This window comes from Macrotis lagotis, chromosome 1 (assembly GCF_037893015.1).
Source record: "Macrotis lagotis isolate mMagLag1 chromosome 1, bilby.v1.9.chrom.fasta, whole genome shotgun sequence".
Taxonomy (NCBI): Eukaryota; Metazoa; Chordata; class Mammalia; order Peramelemorphia; family Peramelidae; genus Macrotis; species Macrotis lagotis.
In genome coordinates this window covers 508,172,452-508,196,772 of record NC_133658.1, presented here as the reverse complement: position 1 = coordinate 508,196,772, position 24,321 = coordinate 508,172,452, and the positions used below count along the sequence as shown (strand labels likewise).

General features: G+C 38.4%; 1 pseudogene; it reads right to left on the bottom strand.

The window, feature by feature from the left end:
* Positions 1–269: 269 nt before the first annotated feature.
* On the bottom strand, positions 270–2,284 carry LOC141520755 (SUMO-activating enzyme subunit 2 pseudogene; annotated as a pseudogene).
* Positions 2,285–24,321: the final 22,037 nt, after the last annotated feature.

The window sequence follows — 24,321 nt, the reverse complement described above, 5'->3', positions numbered from 1 at the left end:
ATTTATAACCAGAGTATTAATTTTATTAAACCACAGTATTTTTAACTACTGAATTATACCTAAAGGTATTTACATAAAAAGTTGTAACATGCACCGTGTATTGTATTTTATCTAATGACTGTTGAAGCAAATACTTCTTTTCAAGTGTTTAAAACTAAAGTCCTACTACATTCAATATAGCATACTGGAATATTTCTAATGGTTCTATCCAAATGAATGTTTTATCAAGGGAAAAAAACTCATTGTCAAGTCAGTGATGTGATTTTCCTTTGGAACAAAGGACATAAATAGTCTAGTTCTGGCCATTTAACACAAATGCCCAGATTACATAAGACAGTAATAAAATGATGAAGTTTATTTTCATTCAGTCTAATGCTATAATGTCATCTAGCTCCTCAGACTGTTCTGTAGGTGGCCTCTTTGAGTTGACATGTTCTTTATCATCTAACTTTCTCTTTTGGGCTGAATCTTCCTCAGTGACATCAGCATTACTTGAAGGGCCTTCTTCATCAGAATCAACGATCAGCACATCATCTTGATCTTGAGCTGTTGATGTGGATGGCTGTGCCCCATCATCACTGCCATTACTGATGTTTTTAGATGTCTGTTCTGCTGGTTTTGGCCCCATTTTTTCAGGGGCATCTCCAACAACTTCAAATTCCACATCTTTTTCTAGATCATCACTATGGAGGACATTGATCAATAATGTATAATCCTGCAGAAAATCATCTGCTTGAAGCCTGCTGCCATTTTTTATTCCAAATTCTGACAACTTCTTATGATTATTAGCCTCTGTTTCTCCCTCTTCTGAAGATATGAGAATGGTTCCTTTGCCATCTTCAATCTGTATATCTGGTGCTACCATAGCAAATTTTTCTTTCACTATCTTATCCTGTAATGTAAGGACTGTGACTTTGTGGACATTCAATTTCACTGTTACCTCAGGCTTGCTGGCACAAACATAACAATTAGGATTGGGAGGATCCAATGCACAAGGCACAAGTAGTTTCTTTCTTGGATTTGGCTGCTTGTTCAAAAAGATCGTTCTACATTGATCTATTTTTCCTGATAAAATTTTCAAACCTTCCAGGACTATCAGCCCAGCAATCACCGTATTAGTAGTAGCTATTGCAGGAATGATATTTCCAGCCATAGATTTGATATCAAATCTGCTCTTCATATTCATACTGAAAATATGCATCCTGAGGTTTGCTGCAGATGTAACAAAATCCATTGCTGATGGATCATCCTTGTCCCATATGAGTTCAGCTCCATCACCTTTTTCAGCAAGATGAACTCTCAAGGTTTCAATACTCTTTGAAAACAGATGTGCATAGCTCTTGACATCCAGAACCTGTTGATCTTTTAAACCTAACATGGACTCATTTTATTGATCTGCTACATTTATTTCTCGATTTTGCACTTCAGTCCAATCTAATGGCACAGGAGGCTTCCTTTTCCTCCACAGTTTATCCATGGTCAATAAATATCTGATATCATCCTTGAAAAGCTTGGTGAACAGTTTAACAGGATCATATCCAGTTGATTTAGCCCATTCTTTAGTAGAAATACATTTGATATCACCATCATCATTAGATGCTCTTGCTCTGGCTTCAGCTTCTGCTGGTTCCCAGGCAGCTTCAGGATCAGCTCTATCAGGGGATACTTCCTGATCAGCATCTTCTTCCCCAAATAACTGGTTGAACAAATATTTTGCCCATACGATACAGTGGATAGGTTCTGAAGGTGTATTACGAATTGTACATCCAGGGAAAGTTTTCTGGGTTGGTTTAGGATGACATTCATAACATTCTGTCATACCCTTTTTGATAACTGTTACTTGTCCAAGATAGCCAGCAGTTCCACTCTCTATAAGAGGAACATCAGCAGCCAGACACATCCTATTCACATGGTTCCTTGCAGCTCTGTTATCCAAAGCATTCATGACCAATGTAAACTACCGAAAGAATTCCACATTATAATCGGGGTTCATGATGTGGTAGGCTATAATATTAGCGTCTGGGTAAAACTGCAATACACTTTCCTTAGCAACCTGTGCCTTCGACCTTCCAACATGTTTCTTTTGAAACAAAAACTGCCTGTTGAGGTTGCTGACATCAACGGTATCCAAATCAATCAGGTGGATGTGCGCGAAGCCGCTCAGCACCAGGTTCTTGAGGAGCTCACAGCCGATGCCTCCCGCGCCGACCACCGGGACGCGGCGTCCGGCCACGGCCAGCTCCCGGGGCAGTCCCCGCGACAGTGCCATGGCAGCCGCCCTCCCCCACGGCCGGGACCCACCCACAGACGCTCCGCCTGACCCACGGCCACTCCGGCCGGCCACTCCGGCCGCTCCGGCCGCTCCGGCTGCCAAAGCGAGAGGGGAAGCTGGAGCGGCTGCAGGCGGGAGCTGTACATCATTCTTTACTTATCTCCCTCCTCATTAGACTGTGAACTCCTTGAGGGCAGGGACTGTCTTTTCTTTGTATCCTCAGCACTTAGCACCGTGCTGGTCCATCCTAGAACTTAATGTTTATTTACTGTGGACCGGGAGCCAATATTGGAAGGAACTGAAACACTCGGAGTAATTCCACAGTTACAAAAGGAGATTTACTTAGCCTTTGCACAGAAAGGATAAACAAGAACATAGCTCTCAGCTTGATTAACTAGCAGTCCCAGGCTTCCTATGGAAAGGTAGGCAGAGCAGGGTGTGATGATTTCCACAGCCTTGGGACTTCGGCCAACTCTGAAGGGATTCTACTCCAAATGGGTGGACCTTTTTGCCCTTATGTGACCAGGAAGCCACATCAACATGAGCTGAAGCCATCAGAAAACTGTGCCAAAAGTGGCATATCTTGAGTCTTATCTTCCTGGGACAATCAAAACTTGGGGAAAAACTTCCTTACCTTTTAGGGGAAAATACCTTTTAGGGAAAGATATCTACATGGTGACTCCTTGGTGGCAACAAGTGCTTTTACACTTTGTATAGGAAAGTGTGTATGTTGGGGCTGAAGGGGAGGCTTAGTAATTGAGATCCTAGCACACATGATATCTATGAGTGGAGAGAGGGAAGAGAGAATGAGATGTTATAAAGGTAGAATGGACAAGACTGACAATTATTTGGATATGGAAATAGAGGGAGAGTGGATCTCGGATGACTCTTTCATTCCACACCTGGGAGACTAGAAATATAGTGATACTCTTAATAGAAATATAGAAATTTGGAGAAAGCTTTAGAAGGAAATTTAAGGGTGAGAAAGAAGAAACTTCTACTCAAACTTATCTAGTTTAATCCCTATAGGGCAATGAAAGTATCCTCAAGATTTAGTTAGTCAAGGAACCATTGACATAAATTCCTGGTTATTTAACTATGTAAGTTCAGTGCAAAGGAAGTTGGGAGTTCTTCCTAACCCAGTTTCCATAGAAATCATCTAAGTACATAAATACATGGAGAAAGGAGAGTTTCTTCCACCTAAACCAATGCTGTATTTTTTAAAAAATATCTTTTCCATGCTATTGTTAAAGTAAACTTTCTTTTTTTTGAAAGATTATATTTATTTTGAGTTTTACAATTTCCTCCCCATTCTTGCTTCCCTCCCCCCACCCCCCACAGAAGGCAGTCTGTTAGTCTTTACATTGTTTCCATGGCATACATCGATCTCAGTTGAATGTGATGACAGAGAAATCATATCCTTAAGGAAGAAAAATAAAGTATAAGAGATAGCAAAATTACATAATAAGATAATGTGTGTTTTTTTTTCTAAATTTAAGGTAATAGTCTTTGGCCTTTGTTCAAACTCCACAATTCTGTCTCTGGATACAGATGGTATTCTCCATTGCAGATACACCAAAATTGTCCCTGATTGTTGCACTGATAGAATGAGCAAGTCCTTCAAGGTTGAACATCATCCCCATGTTGCTGTTAGGGTGTATAATGTTTTTCTGATTCTGGTCATCTTGCTCAGCATCATAAACTTTCTTTTGTTAAATGATATATTTTCTCTAAGCATCTCATTTAATTCCAGTCCCAAACCTGAACCACTGTGCCAGCCAAATTAGCCTTGGCCTAGACCAAAAGTGGGAGATAATAAGTTCAGCTTTTGACCTTTGGAACATCCAGGAGGAGACATTCAGCAAACAATAAATAATTCAGGATTGAAATTCAGAAGAATGATTAGTGCCACAAGTCTCCAAAGCCAAGTTGCAAAAAGATATCACCAAGCTAGAGAACTCTGGGACAGACTATTTGCCATTTCTAAACTCTTATGTTTCTATGGCAATGCTCTGTGGGTGGCAAACTGGAAACCAGAAATGTTATTCAATATGTTGTTAATGAACCAAAGAATAACCTGAATAAGAAACAGTCACAAAACTCATCTAGGAGACAACTTCAGAATTAGAACAAATTGACTCCATGGTGGCAACAAGTGCTTTTACACTTTGTAAAAGAAACAGAACAAAGTTCCCTTTTTTCATTTTGTCACCTGATTAATAAAGAGTTAAGCTAACTAGGGTCCTCCTGAAGACACTCACCCCCTATGTAATTTTAAGTATAGTAGGAAAGAGAGATGCTATCTATGCTTTTACTACTTTTCCTTCACTGTTGACAATATATTAAGAAAACCCTTGGATAGGAATATATTTTTCTATAATAAGAGATTTAAAAGTATCCTCTTTTAATCCTGACTAGAAATTCAGTAGCTAGCCTTCATTCTGCTCATCTTGGCAATCAAAAAATTAATGCTGTTATGAATGTGGTCAGTTGAATTCCTCTTTTGATGGCAAAAAAATCCATTCTTAAAAATCCTAAAGATCTCTTAGCTTTAGGAGTAGCTAAAGAATGGGGTAGTGAGGTTTTTTGTTAAAAAAAAATTAATGCCAACATATACTTATTACAATTTAAAAGATTAAGGAGGAGAAGTGGACCAAATACTTTTATTTTTTAAATTTTAGAAAGGTTTTATTTTGAGTTTTACAATTTCCCCCCCAACCTTGCTTCCCTCCTCCCACCCCCACACAGAAGGCAGTTTGTTAGTCTTTACATCATTCCCATAGTATGCATTGACCTAAGCTGAATGTGATGAGAAAGAAATCATATCCTTAAGGAAGAAACATATAGTATGAGATATAGTAGAATTACATAATAAGACAATTTTTTTAAAAATTAAAGGTAATAGTCTTTGGTCTTTGTTCAAACTCCACAATTTTCTCAGGATACAGATGGCATTCTCCATCACAGATATCCCAAAAAAATACAAAAACTTTATTGATGACTTCTGATTTCTCAATTTCTCAATTTATCTCCACAATGATTTTCCCTTTCTACAAAGACCAAGTTAAGTAAAGCCAAATCAAACAGCAATATTATCTGACAGATATGTAATATTCCACCCACTTAGTCCTCCACTATGAGAAGAGGGAGGTTTTGTCACCATCAACAGAATGCTTTCTGAAAAACTTTGATGGGCTGTTTCTATCAGTAATGCATCTAAACCTCATCCATGCTTTTTTCCTTAGGTGATTATTTCTGAAGTTGTAATAAAATCTATAATTATTTTTGAAAAAGGATTGACTGGGGCAGCTAGGTGGCGTAGTGGATAAAGCACCTACCTTGGAGTCAGGAGTACCTGGGTTCCAATCTGGTCTCAGACACTTAATAATTACCTAGCTGTGTGGCCTTGGGCAAGCCACTTAACCCCATTTGCCTTGCAAAAACCTCAAACAAACAAAAAAAGAAAAAGGATTGACTGAAACTTGAATATTAGAGTTAATTATTGATGTCCAGAAATGAGCTAGTAAGGGAACACACATAGGAAGAATTGTACCAGTAGGTAATGTTTGTCCTTCATGGTTTTAGGGGTTTTTTTTTTGTGCAAGGCAAATGGGGTTAAGTGGCTTGTCCAAGGCCACACAGCTAGGTAATTATTAAATGTCTGAGGCCGGATTGGAACTCAGGTCTTCCTGACTCCAGGGCTGATGCTCTATCCACTGTACCACCTAGCCGCCCCTGTCCTTCATTTTTGAAGAAGACCATGATGTCAAAGGGGTGATGCCATGACAAGCACATGAATTAGCTTTGAGTAAGGGTGTGCTGGGCTTAATCACCAGCCTCACTTTCTCCTCCAGAGCTATCAGATATGAATCAGGAAGACTGGAGATGGCTCTAGATGTGAGGTAATCAAGGTAAGTGACTTGCCCAAGGTCACATAGCTTGTAATAGTCTGTGGCCAGATTTTTTGTTTGTTTGGTTTTTTTTTTTTGTTTTGCAAGACAAAGGGGTTAAGTGACTCGCCCTTGGTCACACAGGTAGATAATTATTAAGCATCTGAGGCTGAATTTGAACTCAGGTCCTCAGGGAGCACTTTACTAGCTGAAGTCATCTAGCTGCCCTTGTACTGGTAAAGAGTATTTGTAGAGTAGCTATCACTTCTAAAAATAATAGTAATGGATTTTTAAATGCATGTGTTCTTCCTCATCTCTAGGTAATGAAAGTTTTTTTCCTTGCAATAACAAGATCTTGGAAGGATGCATAATTGTGATTTGTTTTTTCCGAGGAAGTGCTAAGTTTCCCAGTGCTTTATATAAACTTCCTTTTACTAAACAACTCATGAACTTTGAGTTTCATTTATTGTGAACATTTCTTTGAGATTAAAAAATGAACTCCATTTCCAAAGCACACAAGGGAAATCTAGGCATTCTTGATTATAAATCTGTTCAGACACACCCATCTTAGCTTTCTTACCACATCAAATACCGCTGAAAAGAGCAACAGGCAACAGGTAGTGGGATGCAAATAAGATTCTGCAGAAGTAGACTGGAGGGGAGGCTAGGTGGCGCAGTGGATAGAGCACCTGGAGTCAGGAAGACCTGAGTTCCAATCCTGCCTGACACTTAATAATTACCTAGCTGTGTGGCCTTGGGCAAGCCACTTAACCCCATTGCCTTGCAAAAACCTAAAAAACAAAGCAAAACAAAACAAAAACAAGTACTGACTGGAAAAGTTGTAAGCTATGGGACCTCAAGAAGGTCATGGTGGAAATCCAGGTCCACTGTAGACTCTTCCCTGCTGGAGAAGTGGTAGTCATCTGTCAGCTTAGACTAAACAAATGAGCAGACCTTTAAAATGTTGATTCATTAACAGAAAGCAATGTGGGACCATACCTTGGATTGCTTCCCCAAATTTCATACTCTTTTCTTTTGGTCCTATATTCAGCAGGCACTCACAGGGAATTGTGTGCCATCATAAGGCATCCACTACAAATCCACTTCCATGGTGAAACTTTATTTCCATAACAGGAGATTCTGCTACAGCTCTCCTCCACCCTGGATGTATGCTTGCATTTCCTTTGGGGTTTTGTTGTTGTTATTTTTGTTTTGGGACAATTGGAAGCAATCAGGATTAAGTGACTAGCCCAAGGTCATATAGCATCTAAGGTCACATTTGAACTCAGGTCCTCTTGACCTCAGATCCAGTGTTCTATTCACTGTGCCACTTAGCTACCTGGCTTGCATTTCTTTGTAACAGTGACTCCCCTGATCCCCACTACCTGGAGGATAAGTGTGTTATATCCCTCCCTCCCAGAGGATTCTCTGGTACCCTTAAGGGAGTTTAGGTCATCTATAAAGTCATGCAATACACATTTTTTGCTTTAGCCATGTTCTAAAAATAGCAATAAAAATAAAGGAAAAAAAATTGTTCATTCTGTACTCTGAATTCCAAAATTTCTTTCAGGAGATAGATAATTTTTCATCATTAGTCCTTTGGAATTGTGGTAGATCATTACACTGATCAGTTACTAAATTTTTCACAATTGATTATCTTTACATTATTGTTACTGTGTATATTTTTCTCTTGATTCTGCTAACTTCACATTGTATCAGTTCATTTTAGTCTTCCCAGATTTTTCTGAGATCATCCCCTTTATCATTTCTTACAGCACAATAATATACCATCCCATTCAGTCATTCCTCAAATAATGGTTATCCCTTTAGTTTCCCATTCTTTGCTCCCACAAAAAGAGCTATTATAAATATTTTTGTACATATAAGTCCTTTTCCTTTTTCTTTGATCTCTGACATTGTTCCAAATTTTTCCTCAGAATGGTTGAATCAGTTAACTTTACCAGCAGTAACTGTTAAACACGATAAAAGACAGGTGCAGATCAAAGGGCTGTATAGGGTCTGAGGGAAAGGATTGTTTTCCACAATGGGGATCAGGGAAACATTCACAGAGGCCTTCTAGTCATTTATGTGTAGTCTTTGTTTAATTGCAATTGTTTGCCTAATTCATAGCTAACAGTGAACACTTCTGAATGCTAGCACCTAGAGAGGTTGTTTGTGCTCTCATCAACCCTTTCTCCAGTAGAGTAAGGTTCTTCAGTGGTTCTTATCATATGATATTTGAGCAGCCAAACCAATGGAGGGAACATTTGTAATGTGATAGTTGAGATCTAACCCAAACTAGTGCTATGGTCTCTGATTTACTTGACAGGAATCTCTTCCTGATCAAAGACAGAAACAACAAATACCATCAATCTGTGCTTTTCCTTCCTTTTTCTCTTCCTTCCAGATGGTATCTCCTATGAATCATAAATAGTGAGAGTGGCAGTTTTAATAACAGGTAAATAGGAGATTTCCACTTTGCCTAGGCCATATCCCACTATATGTTGAGCTTGTGTCCTGGCCACTTCCAAAGCAACCCAGGTCTCAGCTCTTACAGGATTGAAGCACGTTAGCAAAACTAGTTAAAATGAAGTAGTGAAGGGCTCCTAAAAAAGAATTACACTGGGAGGGGAGGATCAAATTTCACTCCATTCCGACTTTGACCAGGTTCATAATAGTCTAATTGAACTGAATTTGGGAAATGGAGGAAGACCTGCAGTTCCCACTGGAGTCAGGACCAGCATCCATTGGACAATGGCAGTGTCTGCTTTAAGATCTGAGAGACACACTGAAGAGAGGCAACTTCCAGACTCAACAATGTCATTGACTTTAAGAGTAAATGAAGCTCGATACCTAAGGAGATTTTCATGAAGACTCTCCAAAGGTGAGACCAGGATTTCTAGGAACAAAGAATTATGAATTCACCCTTTGGCTGCATATGCTCCTTAAACCCCCTTTTCTGTATGTGCTCCTTAAACCCTGTTTTCTGTGTATCTTGAGAGTGTGTGCTCCCAGAATGGGGATAATGATGGGGATGATAGCCAGCATTAATAATAGTGCTTTAAGATTTGCAGAGCATTTAACATAAGTAATCTCATTCGATTTTCACAACACACCAGTGAAGGTCATGCTATTTTTGTTCTCATTTTATAGATGAGTGAGATTAAGGGACTTGTCCAGGGTCACATAGTTAAGGAGTCAGAATATGAAGTCAATTCTTCCTGAGAATGATTGTACTCCTAAGTCTGCCAATCAATCCATTATGCCTAACAACTGTCTTTGCTAGGTCTTACTAGGAAATACCTTTTCTGAAAGTATCTCACTTTCTTCTCCAGAGCTATCTGGATCCAGTGGCCAGATATGAAACAGGACAACTGGAGAAGGCCCTGGATGTGAGGCAATCAGGATTAAGTGACTTGCCCAAGGTCACAGTTAGTAAGTGGCAAGTGTCTGAGTTCATATTCGAATTCCTGTCCTCCTGACTCCAAGGCCAGTGCTCTATCCATAGCACCACCTAACTGCCCTTATCAAAACACGTTCAGCTAAACAAGGGCAACTAGGAGACAGTGCTAGGCTTGGAGACAGGAAAAACTGTGTTCAAATTCAGTCTCAAATCCATGTTTACCAGCTATGTGACTCTGGGCAAGTCATAAAACACGGTTTTCCTCAGTTACTCAGTCTATAAAATGAGCTGGAGAAGGAAATGGTAAACTACTCCAGTATTTTTGCCAAGAAAACCCAAATGGAGTCACAAAGTATTGAGCATGACTGAAAAACAACTCAAAAAACATGTTTATCTTGAAAGATTCAATATGTAGAATTAAAAGAAATCAAAAGTCCTGGGTGGCTAGGTGGCGTAGTGGATAAAGCACTGGCCTTGGAGTCAGGAGTACCTGGGTTCAAATCTGGTCTCAGACACTTAATAATTACCTAGCTATGTGGCCTTGGACAAGCCATTTAACCCCATTTGCCTTGCAAAAAAAAACAACTAAAAAAAAAAAAGAAATCAAAAGTCCTGAAATGAATTTAAAAGAGAAATTCTGAAAATGAAAGGAGATAAAATTGAAATCAAAAAACCCTTACCAAATAAAATTAGGTTAAAAATGAATAATAAAATTGTCAAATTATTGGTTAATTTGATAGTAGAATAAGAGGAAAACCAAATTGCCAATATAAGAAATGAAAAAGGAGAAATCATAAGAGATAAAGGAGCAATAAAGAAAATTGTTAGAAACTATTTTGTTCAATTGATGTCAACAAAGATGACAATTTAAGTGACATGGTGTGAAGCTCTTGGCCAGTAAATACTCTACCAAACTACCGTGGGATTTTTTTTTATAATAAGACAGAAATAATCAAATTCCTCTAGAGAAACAAAAGATAAAGAATCTCAGGAGAAATAATGACTAGAAATAGAAATGAAGGAAACTTTTAAGTACCAGATCTCAAACTATGCTATAAAGCAAGAAAAATTAAAACAAAATCCCAAGGACACCAAGGAGGTTAGGATTTTAACAAACACTATTGGCAAAACTTGAAAGCAGTTGGGCAGAAATTAAGCAAATTGACTAACAACTTACAACATTATTATATATTCAAATTCATTGCTGTATATTCAAATCCAAAAGAATACATGACCAAAGGAATTAGAAGAAGAAAAGATATCATTTCACAGCTATGGCTACATGGAGAATCTTTGTCTAAACAAGAAAGAGAGAAGAACATAAAAGAAAAAAATAAGCAATTTTGATCACATAAAATTAAAAAGAACATTGGCTACATAAGATTGATAAATTAAACCCACTTCTGATCTCTTGTCAGAGAAATGATGCAGAAGTAAGAGAACCAAACAGGGAGAAGGGAGGGGTGATGGAAAAAGGGAAACAAGTAGAAATATTTTAATATATAACTATAAATACATACAGCCACACACATGCACAAATATATTTTTTAAAAACACAACATAGAAGTTGTCTCCTATACAATTCTCCTCCTTTTTTTCAAAGTCTTGAAATATTTGTTGTTAAAGACTGTTGAATTCAAAATTTAAAATAAAAAAATCAGAATTGAAGGTGGCACAGAGGGGGTAATTAATCAACTCAAAAATATATTATTAAGTGCCTACAACATGTCAGTCATCATTCCAGATATTAGAGATATAAAAGATAAAGAATGAAATAGTCCCTTTCATTTGAAAAAAAATTTTAATTCTAATAGTGGGAAGGGGCAAGGGAACAAGCTTTTATTTAGTTCCTATTGTGTGCCAAGAACTATACAAAGTGCTTTATAGCTATCATCTCATTTGATCCTCTCAGCAACTCCATTTTACAGTAGAGGGAACTAAAGCAGATGGTGATTAAGACCCTTGCTGAAGAGTCACTCAGTAAGTGCCCAAGGTTGGATCTGGCAGGTCATCTTTTTGTATTTATATAAATATTATTTATTTTCCAATTATATACAATAATAGTTTCTACCAATCAATTTTTGGAAAAGTTTTGCATTTTACAATTTTCTACCCTCCATCCCTTCCCTTCTCTTCCCCCAACAGAAGGCACTTTGATATAGTCTTTACATTTATTTCCATGATATACATAGATCAAAATTGAATTATTGAAAGAAAAAACATATCCATAGGAAGAAAGAAAATATTAGGGATAGCAAAATTACATATTACATAAGACAACTTTTTTAAAAATTGAAGATAATAATCTTTGGTATTTGTTTAAACTTAACAGTTCCTTCTCTGGATACAGATGGTATTCTCTATGATGGATCTTCTAAAATTGTCCCTGATTATTGCTTTAATGGAATGAGTAAGTCCATCAAGGTTGATCATCACCCCCATGTTGCTGTTAAGATGTTCAGTGTTTTTCTGGTCCTGCTTATTTTCCTTACCATCAATTAATGCAAGTGTTTCCAGGCTTCTCTAAATTTTCATCCCTCTTGGTTTCTAATAGAACAATACTGTTCCATCACACACACACACACATTACAATTTGTTCAGCCATTTTCCAATTGATGGATATCCCCTCTATTTCCAATTCTTTGCCACTACAGACAGAGCTAATATGAATGTTTTTGTACATGTGAAGTTGGGTTTTTTTAGCCCTTTTCATGATCTCTTTAGGATGCAGACACAGTAGTGGTATTGCTGGATCAAAGGGTATACGCAATTTTCATTGCCCTTTGGGCATAATTCCAAATTGGTCACCAGAACAATTGGATCAGTTCACAACTCCACCAACAATGCATTAATGTCCCTGATTTTTCCATATCCCTCCCAATATTAATCATTGTCCTTTCTGGTCATATTGATAATCTGAGAGGTGTGAGGTGGTACATCAGAAATTTTTTAATTTTCATTTCTCTAATCAATGATCTAAAGCAATTTTTCATATGACTATAGATAGTTTTGATTTCCTCATCTGTAAATTACCCTTGCATATCCTTGGACCATTTGTCAATTGGGGAATGGCTTGTTCTTTAAAATAAATTTGACTGATTTCTCTATATATTTTAGAAATAAGTCCTTTGTCAGAAACATGATGTAAAAATTGTTTCCCACTTTACTACACTTCTTTTAACCTTGGATACAGTAGTTTTGTTTGTGCACAAGATTTTCAATTTAATATAATCAAAATTATAGAGTTTGTTTTGTATAGTGTTCTCTATCTCTCTTCTTTGGCCATAAACTGCTCCCCTTTTCTTTTTTTTTCTTAAAATTTGTTTATTTTGAATTTTACAATTTTTCCTCTAATCTCGCTTCCCTCCCCCCACTCCCCTCAGAAGGCAGTCTGTTAGTCTTTACACTGTTTCCATGGTATACATTGATCTAAGTTGAATGTGATAAGAGAGAAATCATATCCTTAAGGAAAAAAAATATAAGAGATAGAAAAATTACATAATAAAATAATGTGGTTTTTTTTGGTGAAATTAAACGTAATAGTCTTTGGTCTTTGTTAAAACTCCACAATTCTTTCTTTGGATACAGATGGTATTCTCCATTGCAGATAGAGTGCCTGATTGTTGCACTGATGGAATGAGCAAGTCCATTAAGGTTGATCATCACCCCCCACATTGCTGTTAGGGTGTACAATGTTCTTCTGGTTCTGCTCATCTCGCTCAGCATCAGTTCATGCAAATCATTCCAGGCTTCCCTGAGTTCCCATCCCTTCTGGTTTCTAATAGAACAATAGTGTTCCATGACATACATATACCAGTTAATTTTTTTTTTAGGTTTTTGCAAGGCAAACGGGGTTAAGTGGCTTGCCCAAGGTCACACAGCTAGGTAATTATTAAGTGTCTGAGACCGGATTTGAACCCAGGTACTCCTGACTCCAGGGCCAGTGCTTTATCCACTATGCCACCTAGCTGCCCCCATATACCAGTTTATTAAGCCATTTCTCAATTGAAGGGTCTTCACTCAATTTCCAATTTTCTGCCACCACAAACAGGGCTGCTATGACTATTTTTGCACAAGTGATGTTTTTATCCTTTTTTTATAATCTCTTTAGGGTATAGACTCAATAGTGGTATTGCAGTAACAAAGGGTATGTTCATTTTTGTTGCCCTTTGGGCATAGTTCCAAATTGCTCTCCAGAAAGGTTGGATGAGTTCACAGCTCCACCAACAATGTAATAGTGTCCCAGATTTCCCACATCCCTTCTAACATTGATCATTGTCCTTTCTGGTAATATTGGCCAGTCTGAGAGGTATGAGATGTACCTCAAGAGAGGCTTTAATTTGCATTTTTCTAATAAGCGGTGATTTAGAGCAATTTTTCATATGTCTATGAATTGTCTTGATTTCTTCATCTGTAAATTGCCTTTGCATATCCGTTGACCATTTGTCAATTGGGGAGTGGATTGTTTTTATTTTAAATTTGACTCAGTTCTCTGTATATTTTAGAAATGAGTCCTTTGTCAGAAACACCAGTTGTAAAAATTGTTTCCCAGTTTACTACATTTCTTTTGATCTTGGTTACACTGGTTTTGTTTGTGCAAAAGCTTTTTAATTTAATGTAATCAAAACTATCTAGTCTGTTTTTACTGATGTTCTCCATCTCTTCCTTGGTCATAAACTGCTTCCCTTTCCATAGATCTGACAGGTAAACTATTCCTTGATCTCCTAGTTCGTTTTTAATATTATTTTTTATGTCTAAATCCTGTACCCATTTTGATCTTATCTTAGTGTAGGTGTGAGATGCTATTCTAATCCTAGTTTCTGCCATACTATCTTCCAGTTTCCCAGCAGTTTTTATCAAGGAGAATGTTCTTATCCCAGAAGATGGACTCTTTGGGTTTATCAAACAGCAGATTACTCTGTTCATTTCTTGCTGTTTCTTTTGTACCTAGTCTATTCCACTGATCAACCACCCTATTTCTTAGCCAGTACCAGTCAGTTGTGATGACTGATGCTTTATAATATAATCTTAGATCTAGCTGATAAAGCTAAACCAACTTCTTTTGTATTTTCTTTTATTAAATACCTTGAAATTCTAGACTTTTTGTTTCTCCATATGAATTTACTATTTTTTTCTAGCTCACTAAGGCAATTTTCTGGAAGTTTGTATGGCACTAAATAAGTAGTTTAATTTAGATAGAATTGTCATTTTTATTACATTAGCTTGGCCTATCCATGAGCAGTTGATATTTGCCCAGTTATTTTAGATCTGATTTTTATTTCTATGAAGTGTTTTATAGTTGCTTTCATAGAGTTTCTGAATATGTCTTGGCAGGTAGACTTCTAAGTATTTTATGTTATCTGAAGTTATATTAAATGGGATTTCTCTAACTCTTGCTGCTGTATCTTGTTAGTAATATATAGAAATGCTGAGGACTTATATGGGTTTATTTTATATCCTTCAACTTTGCTAAAGTTGTTAATTGGTCTATAGTTTTCTTTCTGTTTTGACTCTTCCTGGTTTAGGTATCAGTACCATATTGGTGTCACAGAAAGAAATAGGCAGAGTTCCGTCTTCATCTATTTTTCCAAATACTTTATATAGAATATTACTTAAATATTTGGTAGAATTCACTTGGGAATTCATCTGGCCCCTGGAGATTCTTTCTTAGGGAGTTCATTAATGGCTTGTTGAATTTCTTTTTCTGAGGGTTATTTAGTCATTTAATTTCCTCTTCATTTAACTTGGGAAGTTTATGTTTTTGTAAATATTCATCCATTTCACCTAGATTCTCAAATTTATTGGGCAAAATAGTTCTGAATTATAATTTTCAATTTCCTTCTCATTGGTAGTGAGTTCACCTTTTTCATTTTTGATACTGGTAATTTCATTTTCTTCTTTCTAATCAAATTAACCAAAGGTTTATTGATTTTATTGCTTTTTTCATAAAATCAACTTGGTTTTATTAGTTCAATAGTTTTCTTGTTTTCAATTTTATTAATTTCTCCTTTAAATTTTAGAATTTCTAATTTGGTATTTAATTGAGGATTTTTAATTTGTTCTTTCTCTAATTTTTTAAGTTGCATTCTCAGTTCATTGATTTCCTTTCTCTGTTTTATTCATGTAAGCATTTAGTGATTAATATATCCCCTAATAACTGTTTTGGCTATAACTCATAAGGTTTGGTATGTTGTCTATTTATTGTCATTGTCTTGGATGAAATCATTAATTCTATGATTTGTTATTTGATCCATTCATTCTTTAAAATGAGGTTATTTAGTTTCCCATTTGTTTTACTTCTATCTCTCCATGGCCTATTATTGCATGTGATTTTTGCATCATGGTCTGAAAAGGATGAATTCAATATATTTGCCTTTCTATATTTGATTATGAGGTTTTTAATGCCTTAGTACATGGTCAATTTTTGTGTAGGTGCCATGTACTGCAGGAAAAAAAAAGGTACATTCCATTCTATGCCCATCCATTTTTCTCCAAAGGTCTATCAAATCTAAGTTTTCTAACATTCTATTTACCTTTTTCTTTTTTTTTTGTGGTTAGATTTATCTAATACTGAGAAAGGGAGGTTGAGGTCTTCCACTAGTAGAGTTTTGCTATGTCTTCCTGTAACTCATTCAGCTTCTCTTCTAAGAATTTGGATGCTATACCACTTGGTACCTATGTATTTGGTATTCAAATTACTTCATTGCCTATGGTATCTTTTAGGAGGATATAGTTTCCTTTTCTCTTTTAATGAGATTTATTTTTTTTAAGGTTTTTGCAAGGCAATGGGGTTAAGTGGCTTGCCCAAGGCCACACGGCTAGCTAATTATTAAGTGTCTGAGACCGGATTTGAACCCAGGTACTCCTGACTCCAGGGCTGGTGTTTTATCCACTGCGCCACCTAGCCGCCCCTAATGAGATTTTTTTTGCAACTGCTTTGTCTGAGATAAGAATTGCTACCCCTGCCTTTTTGCTTCAGCTGAAGTATAATATATTCTGCACTAGCCTTTTACTTTTACTCTATAGGTATCTCTTTGCTTCAAATGCATTTCTTGTAAGCAGCAAATTGTAGGATTCTGGTTTTTAATCCACTGTTATCTGCTTCCATTTTATGGGAGAGTTCATTCCAATCACATTCAAATTTATAATTTCTAACTCTTTTTTTTAAATTCTAACTCTTTATTGCCTTCCATATCTTCCATTTTGTATTTTCCCCTTATCCATATTCCCCAGTATTTTACTTCTGAATATCACCTCCTTCACTGTATTTACCCCCTTCTATCCCACCCCTGCTCCTTACATTCCCCTTTCCTTTTACCCCTTCTTCTTTCCCTTCAGTCAATTTCTCCTTTTCTCACCCTCTCTTCCTATCCTAATACTTGAAAGGTACTAAATTTCTAAACTCAACTGAGTCTGTGTGTGTTAATCCTACTTTGAGCCAAATCTGATGAGAGTAAGAGACAAGTGGTTCTTACCTTCTTCCTTCTCCTCCTCCATTGCAATAGGTCCTTTGCACCTCTTCAATGAAATGTAATTTACCCCATTCAATCTTCCCCTTCCTCTTTTTACTGTCCCTCCCCCTTCCCCAAGGAGATATTGTAAAATCATTACATCAGGGGCGGCTAGGTGGTGTAGTGGATAGAGCACCAGCCCTGGAGTCAGGAGTACCCGAGTTCAAATCCGGCCTCAGACACTTAATAATTACCTAGCTGTGTGGCCTTGGGCAAGCTACTTAACCCCATTGCCTAGCAAAAACCTAAAAAAAAATCTAGAAAAACAACAAAAAAATAAAATCATTACATCAGAATCATGGACAAGTCCTGAGTGTCCATTACTTCTGGCTAAGTTATATTCCCTCTAATAGTTACAATTTTCAAGAGTTATAAGAATCTCCCTCTCAGGTGGGGATATAGCCAGTTTCATCTCACTGGATTAAGTTTTTTTTCTTTTCTCCTGTTTACCTTTTCATGTATCATTTGAGTCTCCTATTTGAAGACTACATTTTTTGTTTAGCTCTGGTCTTTTCATCAGGAAAATTGGAAAGTCTCCCATTTCATTAAATGTCCATCTTTTCCCCTGGAAGAGAAGGCTTACTGTTGCTACCATAGTGAATTCTTGGCTGCATTCCAAGCTTCCTTACTCTCCAGAAAAGCATATTCCAGGCCCTTTGGTCCCTTAATGTTTCTGCAGCCAGGTCCTATGTAATACTTACTGTGGCTCCTTGGTCTTTCAATTATTTTTTTCTGGCCACTCGCAAGATTTTCTCATTAATCTAGTTCTGGAGTTTGGCCTTAATATTTTCAGGGATCTCTTTCAGGAGGGGATCAATGATTCTTTCAATGACTATTTTACCCTCTGGTTCCAGGATATCAGGCAGTTCTCCAGTATGGCATTCAGGCTTTTTTTTTTCTTTGAGGTTTACAGGAAGTCCTATGATTCTTAAATTGTCTCCTCTGGATCTATTTTCCAGGTCTGTTGTTTTGTTGATGAGGTATTTTACATTTTCTTATTTTTTTTCCATTTAAAAAATTTGTTTAACAGATTCTTGGGGTCTCATGAAGTCATTGGTTTCCATAGATTTCAATCTTTTTTTTTTCAGAGAAGAGTTTTCTTTATTAACCTTTTGCGTCTCCTTTTCCAATTGGTCAATTCTACTTTTGAAGGAGTTGCTGTCTTTTCCATTTGTCCAATTGTTTTTGAGAGAATTATTTTTTTTTTGCATTTGTCCAATTGTAGTTCCAAAGGATTTGTTTTCTTGTAGGATGTTAATTTTCTCTTGTGTTTCTTTACCTACTTTTCCCATTTGATTTTTAAACTCCTTTCTGATCTAAGAAGTCTTTCTAGGCAGGAGATCAATTCATATTCTCCTCTGAAGCTCCAGTCCTGAGTTAGAATCCTTGTCTTCAAGGTAACATTCAATGAACCCCTCTTTGCACTGGCCCTTCTTCATTTTGGGCCCTTGTATTGGGGGAGGGCCTAATTCACAGACCTTTGAGGCCTTGCCCACTCCAGCGGATTCCTCAGTGTGCTAGCCTGTAAGGGATGCCAGAAGATTTCTCTGGATTGTCTGTGATGTTGATCCACTGGGTGGGGGGAGGAAAGGAGGTATGCAGGATCTGGGCCCACCCTAGCACAATGTGGGCTAGGCCATTGGCTAGAGAGTTAATTAGCAATCAGTACAGTGGGAGATCTGCTGCCCACACCCAGGCCTTGGGGCAAGGTGCAAACACCTGGGAGTTGTTATTGTGTTCATTCTGGAGAAAGTCATGCTATCCCACTGGAATGGGGGGTGGGGTGGGGAAGAGACCTAGTGGGAAACACCAGGAATTTGATGAAAACACAGGGCTCCCCAGCCAGGGTCTCCCAGACCAGCCAAACTGACCAAATAGGTGTCTGGGTGCTGTGCTGAAGTTCTCCTGTCTACCTGTAGTGCACCACAGCAAATACATCCACCACCACTGTTCATCCAGCCCCACTTCCCCTGCACCCTCCCCCAAATAATAATAACAAAAAAATGTGCTTGAGTATTTGTTCCAACACCAACAACTCTGTCATGGGTGGATCTCATTCTTTATGATAAGTCCACCACAAAAGTTACTTCCATATTTTTCCACCGTTGCCACCGCTGATCGCAACTCCCTCCTTTCTTATTTCTCCACTACCATGTACTATATTTTTTTCTCTCCTTTCACTCTGACTCTGCTGTAGGGTCACTGAGTGGTGCAGCAGACAGATCCCTGGTCCTGGGGCCAAGAAGCCCTGGGCCCCCATACCACCCCTTAGGCCCAGAATCCACCTGGCCCTATGGTCCTGGGCAGGCCTTCCAATCCCAGCCCCTTGCAAGAAGTAAAAAAGAAAATGTGTTATATCTGACCACTCTCCCACCATGGTCCATCCTCTCCTCCTTTATTCACATCCCCACCCCTTCTTCCTGCTCCCCCCCTCCTTCTTACTCCAGATGCCTATACCCCATTGAGTATATATGCTGTTTCCTCTCCTAGCCATCTCTGATGAGAACAAAGGTTCCCTCATTCCCCCTTGCCCCCCCTTCCATATCATTGCAATAGCTCATTGTAATAAAAAAAACTTATGTGAAATATCTTGGACTATTCCTCCTCTCCTTTTTCTTTCTCCCATTCCATTTCCCTTTTTTTTCTATTGACTCCATTTTTACACCATATTTTATCTTCAAATTCAGCTTTCTCCTGTGCTTCAACTATGAAAGCTCTCTCTACCTGCTCTATTAACTGAGAAGGTTCATATGAGTATTATCGGTGTCATTTTTCTATGCAGGAATACATGCAGTTCATCCTCATTAAGTCCCTCATATTTCCCCCCTCTCCTCCAATCTCCATGGTTCACCTGAGTCCTGTATCTGAAGATCAAACCTTCTGTTCAGCTCTGGCCATTCCAAAAGGAACATTTGAAATTCCCCTGGTTCATTGAAAGTCCATCTTTTTCCCTGGAAGAGGACATTCAGCCTTGCTGGGTAGTTCATTCTTGGCTGCATTCTAAGCTCTTTTGCCTTCTGGTATATTGTATTCCAAGCCCTACGAGCTTCCAATGTAGTTGCTGCTAAGCTCCACGATATTTGAACTGTGTCCTTCTGGCTGCTTGTAATATTTTCTCTTTGAATTGGGAGTTTTGGAACTTGGCTATAATATTCCTAGAGGTTTGTTTTTTGGGATCTCTTTCTCTAGGGGATCAGTGGATTCTCTCCATTTCTATTTTGCCCTCTGCTTCTAGAATATCAGGGCAATTTTCCTAGTAATTCTTTGAAAATGATGTCAAGGCTCTTTTCCTGATCATGACTTTCAGGTATTTCAATAATTTTTAAATTATCTTTCCTCAGTCTGTTTTCCATATCAGTTGTTTTTTCAATGAGATATTTCACATTTTCTTCTAATTCTTCAATTTTTTGGTTTTGAAGTATTGATTCCTGATTTCTGGTAAATTCATCAGTCTCCCTGAATTCTATTCTTTGTCTGAAGGATTTGTTCTCCTCAGAGTTTTCTTATCTCTTTTTCCATCTGGCCAATTTTGCTTTTTAAAGCATTCTTCTCCTCAATAACTGTTTGAACTGTTTTATCCATTTGACCTAAGCTGGTTTTTAGCATGCTATTTTCTTCAGCATTTTTTTGGATTTCCTTGACTAAGCTGCTGACTTCATTTTCATGTTTTTTCCTGCATCTCTCTTCTTTCTTTTCCCAGTTTTTCTTCCAACTCCCTCCTTCGATTTTCAAAGTCTTTTTTGAGCTCTGTCATAGCCTGAGCCCAATTTCTGTTTTTCTTGGAGTCTTTAGATGCAGGAGCTTGTGCTTCCTCATCTTCAGACTGAATATTTTGATCCTTCTTGGGCTCATTTGCAAAATATTTCTCAATAGTCTTCCTTTTGTTTCTCGGCTTGCTCATTTTCCCAGCCTAGGCCTGGTTCGGGGTGCTTCCTGAGCTTTTGGGACACTCCCACAAGGGTCTCAGTGTGTGAGGCTCTGTCCTCCCTCCTGGTCTGTGAATGACCATAAGCGCCTCCCTCTGCCTCGGGGCTGAGGTGGGGAGGGGCCTGCTGTTCTATGGGGGGGCCTAGACTGGGATCAGGATCTGAATGTGGTCAGAGCCCCAGAGTCCTGTTCCAGGGGCAGAGGACTGAGCTTGCAGTTTCTCTTCACTCCCCTCCCTCAGCTCAATGGGCTCATGCCCTGGAGGCTCCTGTTTACCCGCTCTGCCTGCTTCTGTTTCAGGCTCTGGGCTGCAGGAAGACCAAGCTGCTCCCTTTGTGCCCCGAGGGCTGGGCTCCACGTGCTCGCTCTGGCAGAGGTTCCCCCCCCCCCCCGCTGTTCCCCCACTTTGTGCCCGTTGCTCCTCGGGGTGCAGCTCAGGAGACTCCCCCACTGCTGTGAGCTGAGACTCCCAGCGCCCTGGGGCTGCCTCCGGGAGGCTGAAGTTCTTTGGCTCTGGCAGCCCACCCCTCTGGCAGGCCACCTCTCCACTCTTTTCCAGGTTACCTTGAGTAGGAGAACTGCCTCATTGGGTCCCTTTGTGGGTTCTGTCTGTCGAAAGTTTAGTTAGTCTTTAGCTGATGAGTTTTATCAAAGAGCTCCTAAGACTCGATCCCTTCTTGTCACCATCTTGGCTCTGCCCCACCCCCGAAAGAATTTTTAAAAAGCAAAATAGGAGTTTGTAGGATAGGAGAGAAACGTTTGTAGGCAGTAAGGGAGACAGGATGAGATTAAAAATAAGTGGTTAGTGAGGAGAGAGGGCAGTCTGTTGGAGAAAATAGGATGAAATGGGATCACTTGTGAGGTCCATCAGGTTTTCCATGTCAAGGAGAAGGGTCACCTCTTCATGTAAGACAGTGGTAAGGGAAGAGATGGTGGAAGAAGTTATCTTGGAAATGTGAGCTCTCAGTTAATGGCCCCTATTTTTCAGTAAAATATGAATCAAGGTTCTCAGCTGAGAGGATAAGAGAAAGGGGGACCCAGAAGAAGTCTGAAGACAGATAAAAAGTTTTGGATAGTGAGATAGTGAGTTAATTAGGGAGATGTAAAAGGATTCTTTTGAAGTAGTGAGGGTCCAGTTGAGAACACATAACAAATTTTTAGTTGACTGACAGCATAGAATTTTCTCCATGTTCATTAAGTAACCTGTGCAGCAAATAAAGGCAGTGGATAGTGAGAATGCACCAAGGCTAAGACTTTTCAGGGCAATATCAGCTATCTGATTAAGGGGGCAATGGTTTCAAACTAAGAGGACAATATAGAGTTGAATTGGTTCATCAAAGCATCTGGATGGAGAAAGGAGAAGAATATGATTAATACAGAAAGCATTGACACATTGAAAGAGTAGAGATTACGTTTTGGATGAAGCATAGGATTGGTTGTAGAAGGTAGAAGAAGAGGTAGAATGATAATGGATTGTGATCAGATGAATAAATTTCAGAGTTCATGGACATAGAAGTAGCATCATATGACCATTTTTGGTATCACTGAGGTGTGAGGGAAGAATAGGTATATAAAGTAAGTAATATAAAGTGAGAAACTGGTAGATTAGAGTGGTTGAGGTACTATTAATATGTATGTCAAGATCTCCTATTTTGTAGGCAGGAGCTGGAGAAGAAAGATTGTATGTCAGTACTGAACTCACTGAGAAAGTTAGAGGTGTGTCTGTATAAAACAGCTACCAGAATTATCAGTGACTTGGGAGAGGTTCCTGAGTGCTGGTATTTGAGGAAGAAACTGGTTGTGGTAATGGGATCAGTAAGTATTTCAACTTTCCCACTTTGATTAGTAAGTTCAGAGAATCAGTGAAAAGTGCAGTTGTGCTAAAAAGGAGGAGGGAGGCAGCAGCAGCAGCACCAGAAGGGAACCAGATGGCAGTGAGGGCAGAGGAATACAAAGAATACTAAAGAAAAGATTTAAGATGAATGTTGAGTTTGTTGCCTATGGAGCAGGCATTCTATAGAGCACAGAGAAAGGTGTGGATTGAGGGAACAGGATTAAGCAATGGAGTGCAGAGGATGGGGTTTGAATGACCTATGGGGAGATTTACTGGGATAGGGAAATTATGACCAGGGGACCATTTGTTAATAAAACATTTTAGATATATTTCCAATGACCATAGAGGAGCCTCAGATTAAAGATCTTTTAAGAGTTTTAGGCAGTTCAGGAAGGAAGCAAGTACTTAGAAAATAGTATTGTGCAATTCTTTTTTCTATGGTAGATAAGGCTAGACAATGGAATGGCATCCTTTACTCTCACCACAGCAGCAAGAAGACTGGAACAACGATGTCTTACTTTTTAGAACGATGTAGTATCTGTTGAACTCAGCTGATGTGGCAGAAGAGAAGACACCAAGTCTTATTATTTCCAATTCTTTGCCACCACAAAAAGAGCTTCTATATTTTTGTACATTGGTCCTTTCCCCTTTTTTATGATTTCTTTGGAATATGGTAGTATTATTGCTTCATCATCTATTTCACAATCCCTAACTATGGGGTCCTATATCTCAGGGTATTTTTTTTTTCTTCAAAATTCTCTCAGTAACCTCATCAACTCTCCGTGTATATATGTATACAAACATGTATAGATGGATAGAAGTATAACCCCAGCTTCTCTCCTTAATATCTGTCATCTGTTGCCAATTGTCTAACAGAACTTTCAAAATAGATAATCCAGAAATATTTCGAACTCAACAGGTCCAAAACAGAACTCATTATCATTTGTCCTAAATACTCTTCTCTCCCAAACTTTACTATCTGTCAGTCTTCAACTTCAATATTATCCTGAAGTCACTCTCTCCCAGTTATGCATATAGTCATTTTGCTTTTGCTTTTCTTTTTTATAAGAAATGTGTATGATTAAAAAAGGAGATACAAAAGGTTTTATTCTTAAACCTAAATTATTTCTCAAAGCTATTCGCCATTGAGCTGAACCCCTCAAGTGGCTCCCTAATGGAAATCCTTGGTATTGCTTCCAAACTATCCTGTGTAGTTAGTAACACTGGGTCCCAGGAGGGGTATAAGCTATTTCCTCCTTAATGATGGCGATGAAGTAGGTCAAGTACTTTTCTAAACTTAACTTTCCAGCACATTTACCTCTGTGGTAAAGTAAGTGAATGACAACTGGCAGCTTATGGTCTACTACATGGAGTTGAACAAAATGATTGGGTCATTTGCTGTGTCTTTTCTGGACCTTCCCAAAGTAGCATGGCAGAAAATCCAGGATCCCAGTAATTGGTGTGGGGTTCTCAACCTTGCTAAT